Source organism: Pseudophryne corroboree, chromosome 2 (genome assembly GCF_028390025.1).
Source record: "Pseudophryne corroboree isolate aPseCor3 chromosome 2, aPseCor3.hap2, whole genome shotgun sequence".
Classification (NCBI taxonomy): Eukaryota; Metazoa; Chordata; class Amphibia; order Anura; family Myobatrachidae; genus Pseudophryne; species Pseudophryne corroboree.
In genome coordinates this window covers 148068871-148095872 of record NC_086445.1, presented here as the reverse complement: position 1 = coordinate 148095872, position 27002 = coordinate 148068871, and the positions used below count along the sequence as shown (strand labels likewise).

The following is a 27002-nucleotide window of genomic DNA, read 5'->3' as shown; positions in this document are numbered from 1 at the left end:
AGATAGATATAGATAGATCTGTATGTATATATATATATATATATATATATATACATACTGTATATATATATATATATATATATATATATATATACATATATATCTTCTTTTATATCTCACAGAGCTCCAGGACAGAGGGCGACAGACCAGGGGGCAGCTTGCTTAGTATTGGTGTTAGAAAAAATAGCAGCCCCGCCGCCGCACCACCCTATTGAGCCCTACCTGACACCTACCGCAACAGTCTCTGCCGGAGTGTATGAAATGGTGGCTCCTTTACACACACTGGGGTCCGGTGACATCTCTGTACAGCGCACGGTGGCATGTGCAGTACACAGGAACAGACAGCGCGGGTGACAGAGGCATCGCTGTGACTGCTTGCTACCGCAGTCACCATGATACGAAGGGAGAGACATGATGTAAGCCAGCATTGACAGAATTGGGAGCGCACCGGTAAGGAGCGTACCTCACTCCACTAACACGCCGATCTTTGATGCATCACGACTGGCTGCCCGCCACAGTGCCCTCCTCGTCACTGGTGACTGCCACAGTTTGGGGGCTGCAGCCAACAGACATTCCCCTGCGCATGCTGGCACTGTCTGTGCAAACTCCCTCTGTGACAGTCAGTGGCAGCGGCAGGCGGCCCTGGGAAGAGGGCATGACCTCCGCTGCAGCCCTGCTCTTTACTGCAGTGGCAGTAAACTCCAGTGGCGGGGCGGGGGGGGGGGGGGGGCGGGGCGGAGGGGCATTATCGGGCGCTGCTGGTGTAAGCACGGCGGGGTGAGGGGTGGCTAATGCTCGCGACAGTCTGCCCGGGAAGGGGGGTGGTTTATTGAAGGGCAGCCCCAGATGAGACAACGGGACCAATCCACCCCTGCTGCCAAACACAGCATTGCTGCTCGGCTGGAGTGGTCCTGCCCACTGCCCAATGAAGTCAGCCTCAGTGACAGGGGCCGTACTTTCATGTGAGCTGAAAGCACGCCCCTGTCAAAGAGGCAATTCTAGTAGGTGCCGCTTACAAGGCTTTTTTAAACAGGATTTTTTTCTGCCCAATGCTTTGCCCCGCCCCCCTCTTCCAGCCCTTTTACACTGTTATCGGGCACACATTTCAAACGTTTTTTTACCCTGAAAAATTATTAACATAATATAAAGGATAACGCAGATACTTATGACACAGAATATGTGTCATGAGTATCTTCTTTGTAGAATTTTAATTATTAATGACAGAGGAGGCTCTGCCTCCCCTGACTGCACGTCCCTGCTGCTACTGGGGGCATTGCATAAGGGGCACCACTACTATGGGCTATATATAAGGGGCACTACCAGTACAGTGGACATTACATAAGGAGCACTACTACTGTGGTAATTGTAAAAGGGGCGCTACTGCTGTGGGCATTGTGTATTACGGGGTGCTACTGCTGTGGGCATTGTGTATTACGGGGTGCTACTACTGTGGGCATTATGTGTATTAGGGGTGCTACTACTGTGGGCATTATTACTATTGTGTGACCACGCCCCTTTCTTTTTGAGACCACGTCCCCTTTTTTGGGGCAATACTTTTATTGCATGGGTGCCGGGGGAGGGGGGGTGAGTTCCACCACCTCTCTAGGACCTCTTTAAGCACTGGTACCAGCCCTTTAGGTCCGGATCCACCTTCCAAAAAGCTTACTGTGGTGGTGCCGAGCTACAAAGCCCGGGACCTTTATTGCCTTGTTAAGCATTAGCCCACCGCAGCATAGAACTATTGGACAGTGCTGATCTATCCTTATCTGATTGTTTTTCTAAGTGAACTATACATTTATAGTGAACTGTGAGTTTGTTTTGTATATGGAATAAAGGGCCTAATTCAGACCTGATCATAGCAGCAAATTTGTTATCAGTTGGGCAAAACCATGTGCACCGCAGGGGGGGCAGATGTAACATGTGCAGAGAGAGTTAGATTTGGGTAGGGTGTGTTAAAGCTGATATCTAAATTGCAGTGTAAAAATAAAGCTGCCAGTATTTACCCTGCACAGAAACAATATAACCCACCCAAATCTAACTCTCTCTGCACATGTTATATCTGCCTCCCCTGCAGTGCACATGGGGGGTCATTCTGACCTGATCGCTCACTGCCATTCATCGCAGTGCAGCGATCAGGTCAGAAGTGCGCATGCGAGATAGCCGGCGGCTGTCGTTGCCTAGCGATCACCTCTGCCTGATTGACAGGCAGAGGCGGTGGCTGGCGAGAGGGGGCAGCGCAGCGCTGTTTGGCCGCCGTTTTGTGGGCGTGGTCCGGCCAACGCAGGCGTGGCCGGACCATGCAGGGGGGCGGGCTGCTGTGGCTGCGTGATGTCACACGCAGCTATTGCGACCTGGGCAGCGACGAGTAACTCCCGGCCAACCACAGGAGCTGCACTGGCCGGGAGTTGCTCTTCAAGTACAAAAGCATCGCCGCTGTGCGATGCTTTTGGACTTGGTTTTGCGCGGGGGGGGGGGGGAGATGCCTGACATTCGGGGCGGACTAGCCCTGTGCTGGGTGTCCCCCCGCATGTCAGTGTAAGTGATTGTAGCTGTGCTATATTTAGCACAGCTACGATCAGGTCGGAATGACCCCCATGGTTTTGCCCATCTGCTAACAAATTTGCTGCTAGGGTCAGGTCTGAATTAGGCCCAAATTCTTCTTTATTATACCTGTTCCAGGTGTACGTAATACCCGGGTTATTGGGTATTTAAGATTCAATAAGGTATCATATTGCATTTAATTGCTGCCACATACCATCTTCCATCCATTAGGGTGGTGAATGGATAGATAAGGGAATCTTTTTGGATTTCTGAGCCAATTCTATATAGTATTCTTTTTCCGGAGAGAAGAGGGCGCCGCGGATCCTTTTCTAGGATGCAAAAGAGAAATGATAGACAGAATCTGATCGGTTGCTATGGGCAACATGACCACTTCTCATTTTTAGAAGCTTTAGTAAATAAACCCCTTAATCCACTCCTGCCATTTTCATATCAATACAGTACCCAAGATACAAGCCCCAAATCAGTGTACCCATTTTTCTGCTTTGTGGAAAAAATGACATGAAACCATACGTGCCTACTCTCCCGGAATGGCCGGGAGGCTCCCGAAAATCGTGTGACCCTCCCAGCCCCCCGGAAGAGCAGGCAAGTCTCCCGATTTGACGGGGTCCCCCCTGCCCGTCCGCCCACTTTGTGTGTAAAGTGGGCGGTCCGGGCAGACGATGACGCGATTCTTGCTGAATCGCGTCATCATAGCCACGCCCCCTGCATTGTAATGCCGGTGATCGCGGCATTACAGAGCGGGGGCGTGGCTTAAAGGAGACATCACTGTAACCACGCCCCCGTCCCGCCCTTGCTCCACCCCCGTGCCGCCTCCAGCCCACCCCCTCCATTCGTCAGAGTGCTCCCGGCCCGCCTGTTGAGCCGACCTGGCTGCTCTCTCCCGCAGAGAGCAGCCAGAATGTCGGTAAGTATGCATGAAACATCGCCACATTTTCTAGTAGTGCTAGTCCGGCCCGCATGTCAGGCCCTACCCCCCGCACAGGTACAAAAGCATTGCACAGCGGCGATGCTTTTGTACCTGACGAGTAGCTCCCTGTCAGCGCAGCTCCTGCGCGCTGGCAGGAAGCTACTGGCCATGTCCCGGGTCACAGCGGCCGTTTGTAATGTCACGCAGACTATGCTGGTTACAAATTATGATGCTGTGGGTCGCAAGGTTTATAATGCGGCCTGACCACTTAGCCATTTTAATTTTAGAATGCAGTGGTGGGAATGAGCCACAAAAATACCCTCCATCCTTAATTGGATATACTAATTTTCAGACATTGGGGGATATTTAATAAACATAATAATCTCACAAAATAAAAAAGAGAGATAACTATCTTTTCTCCAGTGGCAATTACAGCACAGTCCAAAATTCAAATAGGGGAGCCACACCCATTGCCAGTGAGTCCCGGCCTGCGATGTTTAGCAGGGTTTGGGGTGGCAGTTGGTGTGGCTCCGTTATGTAAATTTTGGAGTGCACTGCAACTGCCACTGGAGAAGAGATAGTTATCTCTTTTTTTGATTGTTTGAGATAATTATGTTTGGCATTTGAACAGCGCAATAAGGGATCTATTCATGAAGCAGTGAAAAGTGTGGAGAAGTGAGCCAGTGGAGAAGTTGCCCATGGCAACCAATCAGCATTGAAATAACATCTATAATTTGCATACTATACAATTGTACGGAGCAGCTGATTGGTTGCCATGGGCAACTTCTCCACAGGCTAATTTCTCCACACTTTTCACTGCTTCATGAATAGACCCCTAACAGTTGATGTACAGTATGTGAATAGGCCCTAATAATTTTAATAAATCCAATAACTTCATAAATCAAGAAAGACAAATACAGTTTTATTGAATTCCTGGACATAAGCCAAGGAAAAGTACTTAAGATTCAGAAGAAGGAATGTAAAGTGATATCTATATTCACATGATCTCACACTAGTAATGCTTTATCATTCATTTAGCTTTGGATTGCACTGTTCTGCGAGGTGCCATGTCATTACTTACAGACCTGCTCAGAACATCAGTAACATCTTTAGTGTAATTGAGAATGATTGCATATGCAATAACATAATGGTCGCTTTGACACTATGCACAGTCAGAGATCTGTGCTGTATTGGGCAATTTTATCATTTTGCTTGAATATTGTGGTCATCTTGAAAAAGGTTTTTATAAAGGACTGAAATGTCAACCCACTAATGCCATTAGTAATCTATAAGGAGAAAAACACAGGTAGAACTCCAGAAATACATTCACACAACAGCAGATAAGCACTGAATAGCCAAATTACTAGGCTATTTTAGGCAAAGTAGCTATTCCGCAGATAACGCTGATGTAGGGTGTCTGAATCTGTATTAGAATGGAGAAAGGCAAGGTTTAGACTAATGATGTGTATCGCTCATGAAATAATGGGTAAACTACGTGATCTGATGCACAGACAAATGCAGGATACAGTACCACAACTCTAACTCACAATATACCACTACTCTTACACGCAACATACCACTAATCTTACAAAATACCACTACTCTAACTCACAATATACCACTACTCTTACACGCAACATACCACTAATCTTATACACAAAATACCACTACTCTTACACACAACATACCACTACTCTAACTCACAACATGCCACTACTCTGACACACACAACATATTACTGCTCTTACTAATATGCCACTACTCTTACACACAACATACAACCACTCTTACATGCATAATACCACTAGTCTAACTCACAACATACCACTACTCTTACACACAACATATCACTGCTCTTACTCACAACATACCACTACTCCTACAACATACCAATGCTCTTACTCACAACATGCCACTACTCTTAAGGTGCCCATACACTACTGCGGCTTATGGGAACCTCAAGTTGCATGTGATTTCCCTTGAACTCCCCCGGCAGCTTCCCGGGAGTCCTTCCATACGATTTAATACTTGTGTGCTATTTTTGCAGCGATATACCGCATGCGATTAATCAAACGGCGAGAAATAGCATGCAATGTATTGTACTGCATACACATGTAACATACGATTTATCTGATGGGCAGGATTATAGGGTGCTAGGGGGGCTGGCCTAAATAGGCATATAAATAGCAGGTGCCACCGACGTTGTTAGAACTTTTTAATAAAATCTACAAGGAACACCCCAACTACTCTTCATTTTCTCAAGCATTCACGACCCTGATCCCCAAACCAGACAGGGACTTATTGTCAGCCGACTCATATTACCCTTTTAAACTTTAATTTTAAGTTTTTTTACGAAAATAATGGCCAATAGGCTACAACTGATTCTTCCTGGCTTACCGACGGACCATCAGTATGGTTTTGTTCGAGACCGCCAATCGGTTAGAGCCATCAGAACGGCCAAAGCGGCCACAATTGCGTCCAGGAATTTACCCTTTTTGAACATATCCTCTTAAGCCTCGACACACACAAAGCTTTCGACACTGTAGCATGGCATCGTTTATTTAGTGTGTTGGAATGTAGAGGCTTCAACAATAGGTTTGTGAGCCTCATTAAATATTTATACACTGCCCGACAACTTCTTTATTGGTTAATGGCCCCTGTCCCCTCTTCTTTTTAATTTGTCCATAGATCCCCTTTTCCGATTACTGCAAGACTCAACCATTTATCAGGGTATTCCCATTGTAAACATGGAGATAAAATGATCTGCTTTCGCGAATGATGTCCTATTATATATAGGGAACCCTAGGGAGTCTTTACGGGATACTTTGGGATTATTAGATGATTTCGGTAAAATATCAGGCTTTCAGGTTAACCTTGCCAAATCTGTGGGTTTATATTTAAAAACCGGGAAAAGAAGTCCGGGATGGGGAAGTCAATTACCTATCAAATGGGCTACCACATACATCACATACTTGGGCATCAGACTTGGGCATACTTGGGCATCAGACTCCCCAAATATCCATCAGACTTATATAGGCTAAATGTGAAGGTGGCGATTGACGCCATAGCGAAGGAGCTGGAGGCTTGGAAGGGCTTGATGCTCTCGTACCTAGGATGGGCTAATTTGATTAAAATGTGCACATTCCCAAAACTGTGCACATCTTGCAGTCCCTCCCTATACTACTCAGTAGATCTGAGTAATCATACATAACCAAATTGTTTAGACAATTCATATGGAAAGGCAAAAGACCGTGTATTGCTATGCATAAATTACAACAACATAAAGCTAACGGGGGAATTAATTTTCCAAATGTCCAGATTTATAACCATGCTTCTCTATTGAGATTTTTAAGAGACTGGTTACATAATAGTGATATTTATGCTAATACACAGCTGGAGGCACAATTTGTGAGGTCCAGAAACCTGATATCTTTCCTTCACGAGGTGGAAGCGGAATTCGACCAAGAATTGAAAGATAACCCTCTTCTGTGGACAGTCTTTTACTCTGCGCTCCCCTGATATTGTCCATGGTACCTGCTGTCTCCAGTCCCCCCCCCCCCCCCCCCGAAGCTGATATTTGCTCCTTGTTTACACATGCACCGCCACGGCCACTCATGTCTCAGCTTTATTAAAAGTCGGGGGACGGCCAGGCACCTATCTCCCTGCAGCGCCTCCCACCGCTGCCGCAGACATGTCCCCCCACTGCCAGCTCCCCCCAGTCGATCTCAGCTCCCCCTGCCACCGTCCCGCTCACCACCACTGATCCCCGCCATCTGCACCCCCCACCGCTGCTGTCAGCACATCCACAGCCACTGACAGCAGCGGCAGGGCAGGACCCTGGGTACAGCCAAATCTGACAATTGGATTTGGCCGTCCATTGAATAGGGGTTGTCGGATCCATTCCGACACCTGCATGTCGAAATGGATCCGAATCTTATTGAATATACCCCATAGTCGAAAAGTTGCCCATAGGATCAGCTTCTAATTGTTATGAATCTAGCACAGTCTATAAAATGACAGAAGCTGATGGGTTACGCTAGGTAACCTCTACTTTCTCTCTATTGATGGTTTGATACTTCCCCTCCTCAATCTAACATAAAAAATCACCTTAATCAATCCCCATAAAAGCATTAATCATGTCACCTTATACAAGAATTAACCCCTCTACCTTCACTAATTAGCCTAAATGATACACATTGACCCCCTATCCTCAATCACTTCCCCTTCCCCAGTGCCACACACTGTACCTGTAGCTGTCATCATAATCTCTTCTGTGCTGTTTGCACTGCGTGTGTCATTGTCACTGGTGTTAGGAGGTGATTCCGAGTTGTTCGCTCGCTAGCAGATTTTAGCAGCATTGCACACGCTAGGCCGCCGCCCTCTGGGAGTGTATCTTAGCTTAGCAGAATAGCGAACGAAAGATTCGAAGGATTGCGAATAGAAATTTCTTAGCAGTTTCTGAGTAGCTCCAGACTTACTCACAGATTGCGATCAGGTCAGGCCGTTTCGTTCCTGGTTTGACGTCACAAACACTCCCTGCGTTCGGCCAGCCACTCCCCCGTTTCTCCAGACACTCCCGCGTTTTATCCTGGCACGCCTGCGTTTTTCCGCACACTCCCAGAAAACGTCCAGTTTCCGCCCAGAAACACCCACATCCTGTCAATCACACTCCGATCACTTCAACGATGAAAAATCTTTGTTCGGACGTGAGTAAATCTACTAAGTTTTGTGCTAAAATACTAACCGCATGCGCACTGCATACCATGCGCATGCGCATTTTTGCCTTAATCGCTCCGTTGCGAAAATCGGCAACGAGCGAACAACTCGGAATGACCCCCCTTAGGTGGATAACTGACTAGGGGGTCTATTTACTAAGCCTTGAACGGAGATAAAGTAGACAGTGATAAAGTACTGTACCAGCCAACCAGCTCCTAACTACCATGTCACAGGCTGGGTTTGAAAAATGTTAGGTGCTGATTGGCTGGTACTTTCTCTCCGTGCACTTTCTCTCCGTTCAAGGCTTAGTAAATAGACACCTTGGCCCTCATTCCGAGTTGTTCGCTCGGTATTTTTCATCGCATCGCAGTGAAAATCCGCTTAGTACGCATGCGCAATGTTCGCACTGCGACTGCGCCAAGTAACTTTACTATGAAGAAAGTAATTTTACTCACGGCTTTTTCTTCGCTCCGGCGATCGTAATGTGATTGACAGGAAATGGGTGTTACTGGGCGGAAACACGGCGTTTCAGGGGCGTGTGGCTGAAAACGCTACCGTTTCCGGAAAAAACGCAGGAGTGGCCGGGGAAACGGTGGGAGTGCCTGGGCGAACGCTGGGTGTGTTTGTGACGTCAACCAGGAACGACAAGCACTGAAATGATCGCACAGGCAGAGTAAGTCTGGAGCTACTCAGAAACTGCTAAGTAGTTAGTAATCGCAATATTGCGAATACATCGGTCGCAATTTTAAGAAGCTAAGATTCACTCCCAGTAGGCGGCGGCTTAGCGTGTGTAACTCTGCTAAATTCGCCTTGCGACCGATCAACTCGGAATGAGGGCCCTTATTCCTTATTCCTTTTGGGCCACTTTAAATATTTTTATCACAAACCCATGAAAAAATTACATATAATTTCAAATACTAAGTTCTATGAATTTGATTTGATTTTTTCAAGAATTTTTACTCTGTTTAAACTAGAAAATGGAAAAGGGTGACAGAGACTCCCATTTCTCACCCTACTGCCAGTTTCCTGTACATGGTAAAATTTACTGTGGGCTATGCCAACATTATATAATCTTTATTAAAGCCAATCATAAGTAAGCACAATGCTTCTCCCACTGGCCCTCATTCCGAGTTGATCGCACGTAGTAACTTTTTGCTGCTGGTGCGATCAACTTGACGCCGCCTGTGGGAGAGTGTATTTTAGCATAGCAGGGCTGCGATCGCTTGTGCATCCCTGCTATGCTAAAAAAGTTTCCTGCAAAACAAGACCAGGGTCAGACTTACTTACCCTGTGCGACGGATCCAGCGACGAAGGTCCCGGGATTGACGTCAGACATCCGCCCTCCAAACGACTGGACACGCCAGCGTTCGGATCTCCACGCCCTTAAAACGGTGAATATCCGCCCCGGAACACCTCCCCGCTGTCAATCTTCTTGCGATCGCGCTAGCGATCACTTTCTTTTCTCTTCTGATCATTGCGCATTGCGGGTGCTGCGCATACGCAGTTCCGACCCGTTCGCACCGCAGCGAAGAACTGCTGAATGCGAATGGGTCGGAATGACCCCCACTGTCTGCTGTTTGTGGGATTTGAGCAATCCATCAGCACAGCGGACCAGAGAGACTGGAGAGCAGCAGACAGCCAGAAGAGACAGGAATCTTACCATTAGCTGGGAAAATATAAGGCTGATCCTGAGTATGATGCCGCCATGGCTTTTGCCACAGTCGCATCTGCAACTTTATGCTAATGCCGCTACAAAGCCCATCTCTGGTGTAAATCCATGCATCCGAATGTGCAAGCACCATTACCAGAGTCTGTATTGCTGAAACTTGCACCAGCCTTATGGCAGTTTCTCCATCTTAGTATGGCCTCTTATGTGAGCAGTTTAGCATCTCTGTGGTCAGCAGCTCTCAGCGACACTACCATGAGACGGCACCTCTGCCTGCATATTTTTAGCCACCCCTTTGTTAGCGTTTAGGAACACCCTATACACTACCATTACAGTTCTGCTACTTTGCGTACAAATTTGTACTGCCTCTCTGTATTCAGATACTAGTCTTAACCCAAATGGACATAACGTTGACTTTGAGTTGAAGTAGTTTTTAGAATAATGGTCCTTTGTTTTCTTCTTTTATATCTGGTATTTTTAAATTTTATATCTTGATAGTTTATTAATTTTTATTTTATTCTTTTATTTGCAGGTACCCCAAAAAAGGCAATCAAAATGATTAAGAACATCAAATTCAGGTCATGGTAGGTCACTTCCTTCCGGTATAGGAATGGACTTTTCTGGAATACTAAGTCCAGCATAGCTTATTGGGTAAGGAAGGATGTGGATCATAACTTGACCATTCAACAAGCTTCCACAAAGAAATTAGAAAGGACCTACAAGTGGAGCGTACTCTGTTGAGAATAAAGATGACCACCAAGTGACATGCAACTGGAAGCGATAATTGGAATGCATTCATCATTTACAGAAATTAATTCTAAAGTATACTAAAATTGTCGCCAATTTGAATGCAAACGGAAGTTGATGGTGGAACGCAATGTCACTTCCGCTCACCTTAACCCAGAAGTGGGTGAAATAATTGCCAAGAGAAGGGGTATAAATATCTGGATCCTGCAGGGACATGCTATACAATCCTGTAAAAGGAGTTAAGCTCCGAAACGCGGTGTTTGGACAGTATGACATGCCCTTTGATCGATGGTACCAGACAGGGGTTAAAGTGAGCCGGAACGAGGCGGAACTGCGTTCCGTCAGTTCCACTTGGACACGGAACGCAGTTTCGCCTCCTCCGGCTCACCTAACCCGATGTGTGCCGGCGCCGCAGGGAGATGCCGGGCGCCCACTGAGATTGTGTTACCAGCGGGCGCCCGGCTCTCTCTCCACAGCAGAAGGCGGCGGCAGGAGCTCACTACTGAGCTCCGGCTTCCGGCCCTGTCACTGCGCACTATAGGACGTCTCTCTTATAGTGCTGGGGAACCGGACGCCAGGAGGATCACAGCGGTCGGACGCGGGAGCAGGGCTTGGTAAGTATAGTGTTTTTTTTTTTATAAGTGTGTTAGCGGTGCGTCTACACGGGGCTAACCACTGGGGGCAAACTACAGGGGGTAAACTACTGGGGGCAAACTACAGGGGCGCATTACTATTGGGGGCAAACTACTGGGGGCATAACTACAGGGGCTAAACTACTGGGGGCATTACTATTTGGGAGCTAAACTACAGGGGGGCTAAACTACAAGGGAGCAAACTACAGGGGGCATTACTACAAGGGGGCTAAACTACTGGGGGCATTATTACTTGGGGCAAGCTACATGGTGATAACTACTGGGGGCAAGCTACTGGGAGCAAACCACAAGGGGGCAAACTACAGGGGCGCATTACTACTGGGGACATAACTACAGGGGGGCATTACTACTTTGGGCAAACTACCGGGGGCATAACTACAGGGGCTAACCTACTGGGGGCATTACTACTTGGGGGCTAAACTATAAGGGGAAAAACTACAGGGGGCATTACTACTGGGGGCTAAACTACAAGGGGGCAAACTACAAGGGGGCTAAACTACTAGGGGGCATTACTACTTGTGGGCAAACTACTGGGGGCAAGCTACATGGGGCAAGCTACTGGGGGCAAACTACAAGGGCGCATTACTACTGGGGGCATAACTACAGGGGTGCATTACTACTCGGGGCATAACTACAGGGGCATTACTACAGGGGGGCTAAACTACTGGGGAGCATAACTACAGGGGCTAAACTACTGGGGCATTACTACTGGGTGGCTAAACTACTGGGGGCTTAACTGCAGGGGCTAAACTACAGGGGGTATTACCACTGGGGGCTAAACTACATGGGGCAAACTACATGAGGACTAAACTACAGGGGCTAAACTACTGGGGTCTTTACCACTTGGAGACTAAACTAAAGTGGGGGTAAACTACTGGGGTCATAACTGCAGGGGCATTACTACTGGGGGCATAACTACTGGGGCTAAACTACAGGGGGCTAACGACTGGGGGCATTACTACAGGCAACATTACTACTCGAGGCAATACTACACAGGGGCATTACCTTTAAGGGCATTACTAATGGGGGCACTACTAATGAGGGCACTTCACAAGGGGCATCACTCCTGGGGACATAAGGGGCACTACTACTCAGTGCTGTGCAGTGAGGACGGTGGCTGGTGAGGCACTGCAACCATAATGTCCGTCAAGTACCGCCGATGTCTCCAACCACTGCTGGGCCAATGCTAGCTACTGCCACCACTAATGGGTGTCACCCCTGCCAATAGCCTACAAAATCACTGCCATCAACCTCCCGGCCCCAAGCCGCTAATCTGCATCTCAGTCTGATGCTGCCACCATTGCCACTCAAACTTGTGATGAGCAGGCGGCTAATATATTGTAAATTTTTATAAATTTATGGGAGAGATAGAGGTGGAATATGGGAAGATAGGAGAGAGAGGAGAAATAAGGAGACGGGAGGAACAGGGGGAGCCAAGAGAGAGAGAGAGGAGGAATAGGGGGAGACTGGAGAGAAAGGGAGGAGGAGCAGGGGGGCAGACTGGGAGTAGTAGTGGTGGAGAGCAGGGGCAGGATGGAAGTAGCAGTGGAGAGTGGGGGACAGGATTAGAGTAACAGTAGTGCAGAGTAGGGGGGCAGGCAGGAAGTAATAGAAGGGGGGCAGGATGGGAATAGTGGTGGGAAGAAGTGGGCAGTATGGGAGTGGAAGGGATTCGGCAAATTTAGAATAAGCTGAAAATGGATCTCACCTCCTCTTAGATAGCTTCCGGGTCCCAGTCACCGTTGATCCCTCCATGCTGATAGCAGGCTCTCATAGGACGGACTGACAGCCTGAGTGGAAGTGATGGGTCCCGCTCCTCCGGTCCAGGGTAGCTTGGACAGAAGGGTGGACATTGCCTGCGATCGGGTTGGGTGTGGGGGCAGTACATGATAAGGCTCTTTTGGCGGGATGCATCATGCTACTAGCGCCATGTTAAGCATGCTTTTTTAGGGCTTCACATATGCATGAATCCTAATCTAACTACCTGCGGTGTTTTTTCCTTTCCGCATACGGATCTGTCTTGCTTCCCCGGCGATTCGCGGCTCTCCCTCATTGAAGTCTACTGACGGCACCTGCTTCCTGGTACGTGTCAATGTAGGAGGCGCTATGCTCTCGTCGATTTGTCCAGTTCTTTCTACGCCATCTTGTGGTGGCATTTAAAGTCCTCCTTAGGCATTTTTAACTGTTGTTTTAGTTAAGGTACATTTTAAATAATATTATTTTCTTTTTAGTAGCTAATTGATTTGCCAATGTTTATCTAATATTATGATATAGCTCTATTAATTCTATTTTAGGGTTTGTTTTTTTCAGTTCCATTATAATCATGTTCACATATTAACTATTTTATATTCAGATAATAAGAATTTACTCACCGGTAATTCTATTTCTCGTAGTCCGTAGTGGATGCTGGGAACTCAGTAAGGACCATGGGGAATAGACGGGCTCCGCAGGAGACTGGGCACTCTTAAAAGAAAGATTTGGTACTATATCTGGTGTGCACTGGCTCCTCCCTCTATGCCCCTCCTCCAGACCTCAGTTAGGGAAACTGTGGCCCTCATTCCGAGTTGTTCGCTCGGTATTTTTCATCGCATCGCAGTGAAAATCCGCTTAGTACGCATGCGCAATGTTCGCACTGCGACTGCGCCAAGTAACTTTACTATGATGAAAGTATTTTTACTCACGGCTTTTTCTTCGCTCCGGCGATCGTAATGTGATTGACAGGAAATGGGTGTTACTGGGCGGAAACACGGCGTTTCAGGGGCGTGTGGCTGAAAACGCTACCGTTTCCGGAAAAAACGCAGGAGTGGCCGGGGAAACGGTGGGAGTGCCTGGGCGAACGCTGGGTGTGTTTGTGACGTCAACCAGGAACGACAAGCACTGAAATGATCGCACAGGCAGAGTAAGTCTGGAGCTACTCTGAAACTGCTAAGTAGTTAGTAATCGCAATATTGCGAATACATCGGTCGCAATTTTAAGAAGCTAAGATTCACTCCCAGTAGGCGGCGGCTTAGCGTGTGTAACTCTGCTAAATTCGCCTTGCGACCGATCAACTCGGAATGAGGGCCTGTGCCCGGAAGAGCTGACATTACTAGGAAAGGATTTGGAATCCAGGGTAAGACTCATACCAGCCACACCAATCACACTGTACAACTCGTGATAACCATACCCAGTTAACAGTATGAACAACAACTGAGCCTCAGTAACAGATGGCTCATAACAATAACCCTTTAGTTAAGCAATAACTATATACATGTATTGCAGAGAGTCCGCACTTGGGACGGGCGCCCAGCATCCACTACGGACTACGAGAAATAGAATTACCGGTGAGTAAATTCTTATTTTCTCTGACGTCCTAGTGGATGCTGGGAACTCCGTAAGGACCATGGGGATTATACCAAAGCTCCCAACCGGGCGGGAGAGTGCGGATGACTCTGCAGCACCGAATGAGCAAAGGCAAGGTCCTCCTCAGCCAGGGTATCAAACTTGTAGAACTTAGCAAATGTGTTTGAACCCGACCAAGTAGCAGCTCGGCAAAGCTGTAAAGCCGAGACCCCTCGGGCAGCCGCACAAGAAGAGCCCACCTTCCTTGTGGAATGGGCTTTTACTGATTTAGGATGCGGCAATCCTGCCGCAGAATGAGCTTGCTGAATCATGTTACAGATCCAGCGCGCAATAGTTTGCTTTGAAGCAGGAGCACCCAGCTTGTTGGGCGCATGCAGGATAAACAGCGAGTCAGTTTTTCTGACTCCAGCCGTCCTGGCTACATAGATTTTCAAAGAACTGACTACATCTAGTAACTTGGAGTCCTCCAAGTCCCTAGTAGCCGCAGGCACCACAATAGGTTGGTTCAAATGAAACGCTGATACCACCTTAGGGAGAAATTGGGGACGAGTCCTCAATTCTGCCCTGTCCATATGGAAGATCAGATAAGGGCTTTTACATGACAAAGCCGCCAATTCTGACACACGCCTAGCCGAAGCTAAGGCCAATAGCATGACCACTTTCCACGTGAGATATTTTAGCTCCACGGTCTTAAGTGGCTCAAACCAGTGGGATTTCAGGAAATCCAACACAACGTTAAGATCCCAAGGTGCCACTGGAGGCACAAAAGGGGGCTGAATATGCAGCACTCCCTTAACAAACGTCTGAACTTCAGGCAGTGAAGCCAGTTCTTTTTGAAAGAAAATAGATAGGGCCGAAATCTGGACCTTTATGGATCCTAATTTTAGGCCCATAGTCACTCCTGACTGTAGGAAGTGCAGGAATCGACCCAGCTGGAATTCCTCTGTAGGGGCCTTCCTGGCCTCACACCAAGCAACATATTTTCGCCATATACGGTGATAATGTTGTGCTGTCACGTCTTTCCTAGCCTTTATCAGCGTAGGAATCACTTCATCCGGAATGCCCTTTTCCGCTAGGATCCGGCGTTCAACCGCCATGCCGTCAAACGCAGCCGTGGTAAGTCTTGGAACAGACAGGGCCCCTGCTGTAACAGGTCCTGTCTGAGAGGCAGAGGCCATGGGTCCTCTGATATCATTTCTTGTAGTTCTGGGTACCAAGATCTTCTTGGCCAATCCGGAACGATGAGTATAGTTCTTACTCCTCTCTTTCTTACTATCCTCAGTACCTTGGGTATGAGAGGAAGAGGAGGGAACACATAAACCGACTGGTACACCCACGGTGTCACTAGTGCGTCCACAGCTATCGCCTGAGGGTCCCTTGACCTGGCGCAATATTTTTTTAGCTTTTTGTTGAGGCGGGACGCCATCATGTCCACCTGTGGCCGTTCCCAACGGTTTACAATCTGCGTGAAGACTTCTGGATGAAGTCCCCACTCTCCCGGGTGTAGGTCGTGCCTGCTGAGGAAGTCTGCTTCCCAGTTGTCCACTCCCGGAATGAACACTACTGACAGTGCTAGCACGTGATTTTCCGCCCATCGGAGAATCCTTGTGGCTTCTGCCATCGCCATCCTGCTTCTTGTGCCGCCCTGTCGGTTTACATGGGCGACCGCCGTGATGTTGTCTGACTGAATCAGCATCGGTTGGTTTTGAAGCAGGGGTTCTGCTTGACTCAGGGCGTTGTAAATGGCCCTTAGTTCCAGAATATTTATGTGAAGGGAAGTCTCCTGACTTGACCACTGTCCTTGGAAGTTCCTTCCCTGAGTGACTGCCCCCCAACCTCGGAGGCTTGCATCCGTGGTCACCAGGACCCAGTCCTGTATGCCGAATCTGCGGCCCTCGAGAAGATGAGCACTCTGCAGCCACCACAGCAGAGACACCCTGGCCCTCGGGGACAGGGTGATCAGCCGATGCATCTGAAGATGCGATCCGGACCATTTGTCTAACAGATCCCACTGAAAGATCCTTGCATGGAACCTGCCGAAGGGAATTGCTTCGTAAGAAGCTACCATCTTTCCCAGGACTCGCGTGCAGTGATGCACCGACACCTGTTTTGGTTTCAGGAGGTCCCTGACCAGAGATGACAATTCCTGGGCCTTCTCCACCGGGAGAAACACCTTCTTCTGTTCTGTGTCCAGAATCATGCCCAAGAACAGAAACTTCATGTGCACCAACGACATGGCCATTAGACATTGCGCAGCGTAGACATTTGTAAACAAGGTAACCACATTCGAGGTAGGGACTAAAAGGAAATAAGAGTATTCCTTCCCGGGGTCTGTATTATTAGTGAATATTTGATTGTTTTCAGTATTTACCTGTAATTATATTCAATTGAGTAGGTTGAATTTAGTGAAAGTGCTGCATATCGTTTAAGAAAACATTTGAATCCCGCAGGTCAAAGAATGAACTACGTGGATTCTCAGTAGTGGATAAAATAAAATGCATAGAATGTTTATATAGCTACTTGTATAAATATATTGTTACCATTTAGAGTTATATAACTGGGGAAGGGTTAAAATCCCTAAGGGCTTCTTAGAAACCCAGTGAAGATTGTGAATAAAGTGAAATATTTATTGGAAATAAAAAGAAACTTAATCTTGTCTGGAGTACTTTTAATCAGCTGCGACTTTGGGATATTAAGAATCCAGCCGTGCTGTTGCAGCACTTCCCGAGATAGTGCTACGTTGACTAACAACTGCTCCTTGGACCTCGCCTTTATAAGGAGATCGTCCAAGTACGGGATAATTATAACTCCCTTCTTCCGAAGGAGTCAGTGGCGCACCCAGGGGGGGTTTCCGAGTACCCAGAAACCCCCCTCCACTAAACAAAAAAATTTTTATTTTTTTTTTAGCTGCATGAGTATTATTAATGACTGTCTAGCGTCCTCTGCAGCCTGCTGTCTTCCTGGTGGCACTTGCAAGTGCAATAAAAGTTTACTTTTTTTTAATTATAGTACATATATATCCATGTGCCTACATATATACACATGTATATACATACATACATACGTACGTACGTACGTACGTACGTACGTACGTACATACATACATATAAACACACACACACACACACACACACACACACACACACGCACACACACATATGATATATATATATACATGTGTATATATATGTGTACTGTATGTGTGTATATATATATATATATATATATATATGTATGCATGTTTAATATGCTATGTATATGTGTATATGGATTCACTACGATCTCCCGGCGGCCGGCCTCCCGGCGACCAGCATACCGGTGCCGGGAGGCCGGCCGCCGGCTTACCAACAGTGTGGCGAGCGCAAATGAGACCCTTGCGGGCTCGCTGCGCTCGCCACGCTACGCGCGCCACACTATTCTATTCTCCCTCCAGGGGGGTCGTGGACCCCCACGAGGTAGAATAAGTGTCGGTATGCCGGCGGTCAGGCTCCCGGCACCGGTATGCTGGTCGCCGGGAGCCCGACCGCCGGCATACTGAAGACCACCCGTGTATATGTATGTGTGTGTGTATGTGTGTATATATATATATAAATATATATATGTGTGTGTGTAGATATATGTGTATATATATATATATATATATATATGTGTAGATATATATATATATATATATATATACACACACAGACACACTAGTTTTACGGACCCAGCATATACTGGGTCACCTCAGTCCCCACCCCCGTGATTGGCTCCGCCCAGTTCTGGAAACCCCCCCATGCAAATCCTGCGTTTGCCACTGGGAGTATCATCATTTCGGCCATTACCTTGGTAAATACCCTCGGTGCCGTGGACAGACCAAACGGCAACGTCTGGAATTGGTAATGACAGTCCTGTACCACAAACCTGAGTTACTCCTGGTGAGGTGGGTAAATGGGGACATGCAGATAAGCGTCCTTGATGTCCAGCGACACCATAAAATCCCCCTCTTCTAGGCTTGCAATAACCGCCCTGAGCGATTCCATTTTGAACTTGAACTTCCTTACATAAGTGTTCAAGGATTTTAAATTTAGAATGGGTCTCACCGAACCGTCTGGTTTCGGTACCACAAACATTGTGGAATAGTAACCCCGTCCCTGTTGAAGGAGGGGAACCTTGATTATCACCTGCTGAAGGTACAGCTTGTGAATAGCCGCCAGCACTACCTCCCTTTCCCTGGGAGCCGCTGGCAAGGCTGATTTGAGGTAACGGCGAGGAGGAGTCGCCTCGAACTCCAGCATGTATCCCTGAGATACCACTTGTAGAACCCAGAGATCCACCTGTGAGCGAACCCACTGGTCGCTGAAGTTACGGAGACGCGCCCCCACCGCACCTGGCTCCACCTGTGGAGCCCCAGCGTCATGCGGTGGACTTAGTGGAAGCAGGGGAGGATTTTTGTTCCTGGGAACTGGCTGTCTGGTGCAGCTTTTTCCCTCTACCCCTGCCTCTGGGCAGAAAGGATGCGCCTCTGACCCGCTTGCCTTTCTGAGGCCGAAAGGACTGTACTTGATAATACGGTGCTTTCTTAGGCTGTGAGGAAACCTGAGGTAAAAAAGTCGACTTCCCAGCTGTTGCTGTGGACACGAGGTCCGAGAGACCGTCCCCAAACAATTCCTCACCCTTATAAGGCAAAACCTCCATGTGCCTTTTAGAATCAGCATCATCTGTCCACTGCCGAGTCCATAATACTCTCCTGGCAGAAATGGACATTGCATTAATTCTAGATGCCAGCCGGCAAATGTCCCTCTGTGCATCCCTCATATACAAGACAACGTCCTTTATATGCTGTATGGTTAGCAAAATAGCATCCCTGTCGAGGGTATCAATGTTGTCTGACAGGGTATCAGACCATGCTGCTGCAGCACTACACATCCATGCTGAAGCAATAGCAGGTCTCAGTATAGTACCTGAGTGTGTATATACAGACTTCAGGATAGCCTCCTGCTTTCTATCTGCAGGCTCCTTTAGGGCGGCCGTATCCTGAGACGGCAGTGCCACCCTTTTAGATAATCGTGTGAGTGCCTTGTCCACCCTAGGAGATGTCTCCCAGCGTAACCTATCCGTTGGCGGGAAAGGGTACGCCATAAGTAACCTCTTAGAAATCACTAGTTTCTTATCAGGGGAACTCCACGCTTCTTCACACAATTCATTTAATTCATCAGATGGGGGAAAAGTCACTGGCTGCTTTTTCTCGCCAAACATAATACCCTTTTTAGTGGTAACCGGGTTAATGTCAGAAATGTGCAACACATTTTTCATTGCCGTAATCATGCATCGGATGACCCTTGTGGACTGTACATTTGTCTCATCGTCGTCTACACTGGAGTCAGACTCCGTGTCGACATCTGTGTCTGCCATCTGAGCTAGCGGGCGTTTTTGAGCCCCTGATGGCTTCTGAGACGCCTGGGCAGGCGCGGGCTGAGATGCCGGCTGTCCCAAAGCTGTCACGTCATCAAACCTTTTATGTAAAGAGTTAAATTTAGCACATCTACGATCAGTTACATGCGGGGAGACGCCCAGCACAGGGCTAGTCCGGCCCGCATGTCAGGCCCTACCCCCCGCACAGGTACAAAAGCATTGCACAGCGGCGATGCTTTTGTACCTGACGAGTAGCTCCCTGTCAGCACAGCTCCTGCACGCTGGCAGGGAGCTACTGGCCACGTCCCGGGTCACAGCAGCTGTTTGTGATGTCACGTAGACCATGCTGGTTACAAATTATGATGCTGTGGGTCGTAAGGTTTATAATGCGGCCTGACCACTTAGCCATTTTAATTTTAGAATGCAGTGGTGGGAATGAGCCACAAAAATACCCTCCATCCTTAATTGGATATACTAATTTTCAGACATTGGGGGATATTTAATAAACATAATAATCTCACAAAATAAAAAAGAGAGATAACTATCTTTTCTCCAGTGGCAATTACAGCACAGTCCAAAATTCAAATAGGGGAGCCACACCCATTGCCAGTGAGTCCCGGCCTGCGATGTTTAGCAGGGTTTGGGGTGGCAGTTGGTGTGGCTCCGTTATGTAAATTTTGGAGTGCACTGCAACTGCCACTGGAGAAGAGATAGTTATCTCTTTTTTTGATTGTTTGAGATAATTATGTTTGGCATTTGAACAGCGCATTAAGGGATCTATTCATGAAGCAGTGAAAAGTGTGGAGAAGTGAGCCAGTGGAGAAGTTGCCCATGGCAGCCAATCAGCATTGAAATAACATCTATAATTTGCATACTATACAATTGTACGGAGCAGCTGATTGGTTGCCATGGGCAACTTCTCCACAGGCTAATTTCTCCACACTTTTCACTGCTTCATGAATAGACCCCTAACAGTTGATGTACAGTATGTGAATAGGCCCTAATAATTTTAATAAATCCAATAACTTCATAAATCAAGAAAGACAAATACAGTTTTATTGAATTCCTGGACATAAGCCAAGGAAAAGTACTTAAGATTCAGAAGAAGGAATGTAAAGTGATATCTATATTCACATGATCTCACACTAGTAATGCTTTATCATTCATTTAGCTTTGGATTGCACTGTTCTGCGAGGTGCCATGTCATTACTTACAGACCTGCTCAGAACATCAGTAACATCTTTAGTGTAATTGAGAATGATTGTATATGCAATAACATAATGGTCGCTTTGACACTATGCACAGTCAGAGATCTGTGCTGTATTGGGCAATTTTATCATTTTGCTTGAATATTGTGGTCATCTTGAAAAAGTTTTTTTATAAAGGACTGAAATGTCAACCCACTAATGCCATTAGTAATCTATAAGGAGAAAAACACAGGTAGAACTCCAGAAATACATTCACACAACAGCAGATAAGCACTGAATAGCCAAATTACTAGGTTATTTTAGGCAAAGTAGCTATTCCGCAGATAACGCTGATGTAGGGTGTCTGAATCTGTATTAGAATGGAGAAAGGCAAGGTTTAGACTAATGATGTGTATCGCTCATGAAATAATGGGTAAACTACGTGATCTGATGCACAGACAAATGCAGGATACAGTACCACAACTCTAACTCACAATATACCACTACTCTTACACGCAACATACCACTAATCTTACAAAATACCACTACTCTAACTCACAATATACCACTACTCTTACACGCAACATACAACTAATCTTATACACAAAAATAAGAATTTACTTACCGATAATTCTATTTCTCGTAGTCCGTAGTGGATGCTGGGGACTCCGTAAGGACCATGGGGAATAGCGGCTCCGCAGGAGACTGGGCACAAAAGTAAAGCTTTAGAACTACCTGGTGTGCACTGGCTCCTCCCCCTATGACCCTCCTCCAAGCCTCAGTTAGGATACTGTGCCCGGACGAGCGTACACAATAAGGAAGGATTTTGAATCCCGGGTAAGACTCATACCAGCCACACCAATCACACCATATAACTTGTGATCTAAACCCAGTTAACAGCATGATAACAGAGGAGCCTCTAGAAAAGATGGCTCACTACAGCAATAACCCGATTTTTTGGTAACAATAACTATGTACCAGTATTGCAGACAATCCGCACTTGGGATGGGCGCCCAGCATCCACTACGGACTACGAGAAATAGAATTATCGGTAAGTAAATTCTTATTTTCTCTAACGTCCTAAGTGGATGCTGGGGACTCCGTAAGGACCATGGGGATTATACCAAAGCTCCCAAACGGGCGGGAGAGTGCGGATGACTCTGCAGCACCAAATGAGAGAACTCCAGGTCCTCCTCAGCCAGGGTATCAAATTTGTAGAATTTTACAAACGTATTTGCTCCTGACCAAGTAGCTGCTCGGCAAAGTTGTAAAGCCGAGACCCCTCGGGCAGCCGCCCAAGATGAGCCCACCTTCCTTGTGGAATGGGCTTTTACAGATTTTGGCTGTGGCAGGCCTGCCACAGAATGTGCAAGCTGAATTGTACTACAAATCCAACGAGCAATAGTCTGCTTAGAAGCAGGAGCACCCAGCTTGTTGGGTGCATACAGAATAAACAACGAGTCAGATTTTCTGACTCCAGCCGTCCTGGAAACCTATATTTCCAGGGCTCTGACAACGTCTAGCAACTTGGATTCCTCCAAGTCCCTAGTAGCCGCAGGCACCACAATAGGTTGATTCAGGTGAAACGCTGAAAACCACCTTAGGGAGAAACTGAGGACAAGTCCTCAATTCCGCCCTGTCCGAATGGAAAATCAGATGAGGGCTTTTACAGGATAAAGCCGCCAATTCTGACACGCACCTGGCCCAGGCCAGGGCCAACAGCATGACCACTTTCCATGTGAGATATTTTAACTCCACATATTTAAGTGGTTCAAACCAATGTGACTTTTGGAACCCAAAAACTACATTTAGATCCCAAGGTGCCACTGGAGGCACAAAAAGGAGGCTGTATATACAGTACCCCTTTCACAAACGTCTGAACTTCAGGGACTGAAGCTAGTTCTTTTTGGAAGAAAATTGACAGGGCCGAAATTTGAACCTTAATGGACCCCCATTTCAGGCCCATAGACACTCCTGTTTGCATGAAATGTAGGAATCGACCTAGTTGAAAATTCCTCCGTCGGGGCCTTACTGGCCTCGCACCACGCAACATATTTTCGCCCAATGCGGTGATAATGTTTTGCGGTTATATCTTTCCTGGCTTTGATCAGGATAGGGATGACTTCATCCGGAATGACTTTTTCCTTCAGGATCCGGCGTTCAAACGCCCTGCCGTAAAACGCAGCCGCGGTAAGTCTTGGAACAGACAGGGTCCTTGCTGGAGCAGGTCCCTTCTTAGAGGTAGAGGCCACGGATCCTCCGTGAGCATCTCTTGAAGTTCCGGTTACCAAGTCCTTCTTGGCCAATCCGGAGCCACGAATATAGTGCTTACTTCTCTCCATCTTATAATTCTCAGTACCTTGGTTATGAGAGGCAGAGGAGGGAACACATACACTGACTGGTACACCCACTGTGTTACCAGAGCGTCTACAGCTATTGCCTGAGGGTTCCTTGACCTGGCGCAATACTTGTCAAGTTTTATAAACATGTGGAAGACTTCTGGGTGAAGTCCCCACTCTCCCGGGTGGAGGTCGTGTCTGCTGAGGAAGTCTGCTTCCCAGTTGTCCACTGCTGACAGTGCTATCACATGATTTTTCCGCCCAGCGAAAAATCCTTGCAGCTTCTGCCATTGCCCTTCTGCTTCTTGTGTCACCCTGTCTGTTTACGTGGGTGACTGCCGTGATGTTGTCCGAATGGATCAACTCCGGGTGACCTTGAAGCAGAGGTCTTGCTGAGCTTAGAGCATTGTAAATGGCCCTTAGCTTCAGGATATTTATGTGAAGTGATGTCTCCAGGCTTGACCATAAGCTCTGGAAATTCCTTCCCTGTGTGACTGCTCCCCAGCCTCGCAGGCTGGCATCCGTGGTCACCAGGACCCAGTCCTGAATGTGCGGCCCTCTAGAAGATAAGCACTCTGCAACCACCACAGGAGAGACACCCTTGTGCTTGGTGACAGGGTTATCCGCTGATGCATCTGAAGATGCGACCCAGACCATTTGTCCAGCAGGTCCCACTGGAAAGTTCTTGCGTGGAATCTGCCGCATGGGATTGCTTCATAGGAAGCCACCATTTTTCCCAGAACCATTTCATTGATGTACTGAGACTTGGCTCGGTTATAGGAGGTTCCCGACTAGCTCGGATAACTCCCTGACTTTCTCCTCCGGGAGAAACACCTTTTTCTGAACTGTGTCCAGGATCATCCCTAAGAACAGAAGACGAGTCGTCGGAATCAGCTGCGATTTTGGAATATTGAGAATCCAATCGTGCTGCCGCAACACTACCTGAGATAGTGCTACACCGACCTCCAACTGTTCCCTGGATCTTACCCTTATCAGGGAATCGTCCAAGTAAGGGATAACTAAAATTCCCTTCCTTCGAAGGAGTATCATCATTTCGGCCATTACCTTGGTAAAGACCCGGGGTGCCGTGGACCATCCATACGGCAGCGTCTGAAACTGATAGTGACAGTTCTGTACCATAAACCTGAGGTACCCTTGGTGAGAAAGGTAAATTGGGACATGAAGGTAAGCATCCTTGATGTCCCGAGACATCATGTAGTCCCCTTCTTCCAGGTTCGCAATCACTGCTCTGAGTGACTCAATCTTGAATTTGAACCTCTGTATGTAAGTGTTCAAAGATTTTAGATTTAGAATCGGTCTCACCGAGCCGTCCGGCTTCGGTACCACAACAGTGTGGAATAATACCCCTTTCCCTGTTGCAGGAGGGGTACCTTGATTATCACCTGCTGGGAATACAGCTTGTGAATGGCTTCCAAAACTGTCTCCCTGTCAGAAGGAGACATCGGTAAAGCCGACTTTAGGAAACGACGAGGGGGAGACGTCTCGAATTCCAATTTGTACCCCTGAGATATCACCTGAAGGATCCAGGGGTCTACTTGCGAGTGAGCCCACTGCGCGCTGAAATTCATTGAGACGGGCCCCCACCGTGCCTGATTCTGCTTGTAAAGCCCCAGCGTCATACTGAGGGCTTGGCAGAGGCGGGAGAGGGTTTCTGTTCCCGGGAACTGGCTGATTTCTGCAGCCTTTTTCCTCTCCCTCTGTCACGGGGCAGAAATGAGGAACCTTTCGCCCGCTTGCCCACGAAAAGACTGCGCCTGATAATACGGCGTCTTCTCATGTTGAGAGGCGACCTGGGGTACAAACGTGGATTTCCCAGCTGTTGCCGTGGCCACCAGGTCTGAAAGACCGACCCCAAATAACTCCTCCCCTTAATAAGGCAATACTTCCAAATGCCGTTTGGAATCCGCATCACCTGACCACTGTCGTGTCCATAACCCTCTACTGGTAGAAATGGACAACGCACTTAGACTTGATGCCAGTCGGCAAATATTCCGCTGTGCATCACGCATATATAGAAATGCATCTTTTAAATGCTCTATAGGCAATAATATACTGTCCCTATCTAGGGTATCAATATTTTCAGTCAGGGAATCCGACCACGCCAACCCAGCACTGCACATCCAGGCTGAGGCGATTGCTGGTCGCAGTATAACACCAGTATGTGTGTAAATACCTTTTAGGATGCCCTCCTGCTTTCTATCAGCAGGATCCTTAAGGGCGGCCATCTCAGGAGAGGGTAGAGCCCTTGTTCTTACAAGCGTGTGAGCGCTTTATCCACCCTAGGGGGTGTTTCCCAACGCACCCTAACCTCTGGCGGGAAAGGATATAATGCCAATAACATTTTAGAAATTATCAGTTGTTATCGGGGGAAAACCACGCATCATCACACACCTCATTTAATTTCTCAGATTCAGGAAAACTACAGGTAGTTTTTCCTCACCGAACATAATACCCCTTTTTGGTGGTACTCGTATTATCAGAAATGTGTAAAACATTTTTCATTGCCTCAATCATGTAACGTGTGGCCCTACTGGAAGTCACATTTGTCTCTTCACCGTCGACACTGGAGTCAGTATCCGTGTCGGCGTCTATATCTGCCATCTGAGGTAACGGGCGCTTTAGAGCCCCTGACGGCCTATGAGACGTCTGGACAGGCACAAGCTGAGTAGCCGGCTGTCTCATGTCAACCACTGTCTTTTATACAGGGCTGACACTGTTACGTAATTCCTTCCAACAGTTCATCCACTCAGGTGTCGACCCCCTAGGGGGTGACATCACTATTACAGGCAATCTGCTCCGTCTCCACATCATTTTTCTCCTCATACATGTCGACACAAACGTACCGACATACAGCACACACACAGGGAATGCTCTGATAGAGGACAGGACCCCACTAGCCCTTTGGGGAGACAGAGGGAGAGTTTGCCAGCACACACCAGAGCGCTATATATATATACAGGGATAACCTTATATAAGTGTTTTTCCCCTTATAGCTGCTGTATCTTTAATACTGCGCGTAATTAGTGCCCCCCCTCTCTTTTTTAACCCTTTCTGTAGTGTAGTGACTGCAGGGGAGAGCCAGGGAGCTTCCCTCCAACGGAGCTGTGAGGGAAAATGGCGCCAGTGTGCTGAGGAGATAGGCTCCGCCCCCTTATCGGCGGCCTAATCTCCCGTTTTTCTATGTATTCTGGCAGGGGTTAAATGCATCCATATAGCCCAGGAGCTATATGTGATGCATTTTTTGCCATCCAAGGTGTTTTTATTGCGTCTCAGGGCGCCCCCCCCCAGCGCCCTGCACCCTCAGTAACCGGAGTGTGAAGTGTGCTGAGAGCAATGGCGCACAGCTGCAGTGCTGTGCGCTACCTTGATGAAGACAGGACGTCTTCTGCCGCCGATTTTCCGGACCTCTTCTGTCTTCTGGCTCTGTAAGGGGGCCGGCGGCGCGGCTCTGGGACCCATCCATGGCTG

The 27002-nt window shown here is 47.6% G+C and overlaps 1 protein-coding gene and 1 long non-coding RNA gene across 5 annotated transcripts in view; one reads left to right on the top strand and one right to left on the bottom strand.

The window, feature by feature from the left end:
* LOC135004291 (uncharacterized) overlaps positions 1-27002 on the bottom strand; it is a 512715-nt gene that overhangs the window by 48651 nt on the left and 437062 nt on the right. For 2 of the 4 annotated variants that reach the window (XR_010205131.1, XR_010205133.1), the window contains exon 1: positions 464-911. The exons of 1 other annotated variant lie outside the window; for it this stretch is intronic. The gene's annotated coding sequence lies outside the window, so the exon portion shown is untranslated. Of the gene's footprint in view, positions 1-463; positions 912-27002 lie in introns of those variants that run through there. One more of the 4 variants, XM_063951797.1, reaches the window with a different exon arrangement.
* LOC135004322 (uncharacterized) lies at positions 157-10628 on the top strand. Its single transcript, XR_010205135.1, has 2 exons — positions 157-450; positions 10384-10628. It is a non-coding gene; the product is annotated as an uncharacterized LOC135004322 (long non-coding RNA).